This window comes from Hypomesus nipponensis, chromosome 14 (genome assembly GCF_054491055.1).
Source record: "Hypomesus nipponensis isolate SF chromosome 14, ASM5449105v1, whole genome shotgun sequence".
Lineage (NCBI taxonomy): Eukaryota > Metazoa > Chordata > Actinopteri > Osmeriformes > Osmeridae > Hypomesus > Hypomesus nipponensis.
In genome coordinates this window covers 10,246,006-10,248,852 of record NC_140374.1, presented here as the reverse complement: position 1 = coordinate 10,248,852, position 2,847 = coordinate 10,246,006, and the positions used below count along the sequence as shown (strand labels likewise).

At 40.5% G+C, this 2,847-nt stretch overlaps 1 pseudogene; it reads left to right on the top strand.

The window, feature by feature from the left end:
- Nucleotides 1-629: 629 nt before the first annotated feature.
- On the top strand, nt 630-1,271 carry LOC146258542 (uncharacterized; annotated as a pseudogene).
- Nucleotides 1,272-2,847: the final 1,576 nt, after the last annotated feature.

The following is a 2,847-nucleotide window of genomic DNA, read 5'->3' as shown; positions in this document are numbered from 1 at the left end:
AATTTAGTTTTGAGAGAATAGCAGTGGAACATTTGTATTTTGTATTTGGAAGTCATTTATATTCGGAAGGTGTTATTTTACAATCTGGAGGACTTTGTAAAAATAGATCAGAGGACAATGCTGGTTTAATTGATTATTGACGCAATGTACATTTTTTGTTAATCATATTATCGTATCCATCATACGATTGTTTTGCTTTAATTTTGACACTTACTATATTCATATTTGGCATATCTACATTATAGTATGCTCATCAGCAACATAAGAGTAGTATTCACAACCATTCACTTTTTCCACATGTTGTTATGTTACAGCCCTATTCAAAAATGGATAAAACGCAATTTTTCCTCAAAATTCTACACACAATGCCCCATAATGCTAACAAGAAAACATATTTTTGGAAATTTGGGGAAATCAATTCTATTCCAATGAAAAAATCACATGTACATAAGTATTCACAGCCTTTGCCATGACACTCAAAATGTACCTCATGTGCACCCTGTTTCCACTTATCATCCTTGAGATGCGTCTACAACTTGAATGGAGTCCACTTGTGGTAAATTCAGTTGATTGAACATTATTTAGAAAGGCACACACCTGTCTATATAAGTTCTCACAGTTGACAGTGCATGTCAGAGCACAGACCAAGCCATGAGTCCAAGGAATTGTCTGTAGACCTCCAATACAGGATTGTAAAGAGGCACAGATTTGGTGAAGGATACAGAAATATTTTTGCAGCATTGAAGGTCCCAATCAGCATACTGGCCTCCATCATCCGTAATGGAAGACGTTTGGAGCCACCAGGACTTTTCCTACAGTTGGCTGCCCGGCCAAACTGAGCAATCGTGGGGAGGGGCCTTTGTCAGGGAAGTGACCAAGAACCCGATGGTCACTCTGAGAGAGCTCCAGCGTTGCTCAGCGAAGAAAGGAGAACCTTCCAGAAGGACAACTATCTATGCAGGACTCCACCGATCAAGCCTGTATGGTAGAGTGGGCAGACGGAAGCCACTCCTCAGTAAATGTCACATGACAGCCCGCCTGGAGTTTACCAAAAGGCACCTGAATGACTCTAAGACCAAGAGATTCAAAATTCTCTAGTCTGATGAAACAAAGGTTTAAGTCTTTGGCCTGAATGCCAAGGGTCATGTCTGGAGGAAACCAGGCAACGCTCATCACTTGGCCAATACCATCCTTACAGTGAAGCATGGTGGTGGCAGCATCTTGCTGTGGGGATGTTTTTCAGCTGCAGGAACTGGGAGAGGGAAAGATGAATGCAGCAATGTACAGAGACATCCTTGATGAAAACCCAGCCAGAGCCCAGACTTGAACACAATTGAACATCTCTGAAGAGATATGAAAATGGTTGTGCATCAACGCACCCCATCCAACCTGATGGAGCTTGAGAGGTCCTGCAAAGAAAAATGGGAGAAACTGCTCAAAAATAGGTGTGCCAAGTTTGTAGCATCATACTCAAAAAGACTTGAGGCTATGATTTCTGCTAAAGGTGCTGCAACAAAGTATTGAGCAAAGGCTGTGAATACTTATGTAGGCTACATGTTATATTTTAGTTCTTAATTTTGGCTAATTATACAAAATCCTTAACAAACCTTTTTGACTTTGTCATTATGAGGTATTATGTGTAGAACTTTGAGGAAAAACATTTTTGGAATAAGGCTGAAACAACAAAATGTGGAAACAGTGAAGTGTTGTGAATACTTTTCGGATGCACAGTCAATAGACAGTGAGGTCTCCTCTCTCATGCCATGTGGGAAAAAGGAAGTTTGTTCATCAATAGTAATCTCCTGTGATTAAAGAGTTACTAGATATGAATTATACTGACAGAGAGAGAGACGTCATTATCATCTACAATGTTCTCAAGGTATTACCATGGAGCCAACTCTAGAGGCTTTGTGCATTTAGTGATGTTTCTACAATAAGCTCTGAATGGTGACCACCTACCACGTATGGAGAGTCCTCTTGCACAATATGCTATTACCTCTATTATTAATATATGTCCTTTATTTTATCCACACCCACATTCAAATTTGATTGATTTCCACCAAAATATAAGCTCATGAAAAAGGAAGAAACTTTGTGTCACACCTGTTGGCACCTGTTTAACTCTGCATCACTCTCTGTCTCACAATGGGCCAACGCACACTGACTACCTCTCTGTCCTCGACCTCAGTGTGCTATGCAAGTCAATATTATTCAAAGACGCTCTATGTATATGGCTTTAAATAGGCCAATTTGGACTTGGAGCACATGCATCTTGGAAGACAGGTTTATTTTGGTGGGACTCAATTTTTCAAGTCTCCTTGAGCGTCAGTGCATATCCTTGAGAAAGAGGCCAGAAGCAACAATACTTTCTGAACAGCTTGAAAAACTATAAGTGCACAGCCAACAGATTCATACTGTCGCTAATAAATGCAACTCCTGCGTTCTCAGCTGTGACCACCAGAGAGAGCACTGGCACTCTGTTAGAGGCCAGCTGAGTCTTTCCCCTCAAAGTAGTCAAGTGTTATTTGTGGATAGGTTTCCTTAGATGGTTGAAATATACCCACACATACCCACACAGACACATAAACATACACTCCTTCAGGATTTACTTTAACATCAGAAGGAGTACCAATATCTTCCACGTGTACAGTACATGTATGCAAATATCTTCTTTCGTGTGCATATCATTTTCTCTCTCTTTTCTCCTGCGCATCTGCAATTTTCTTAATGAAACGAAACACATATGCATGGTAAATCCAGGTTACTCACTGGGTATCCTCTATAGTAAACACGGGACAAGGCAGACCACCAGTCTAATGGGGTTAAGCGAGAAAGTACTTTATCTCA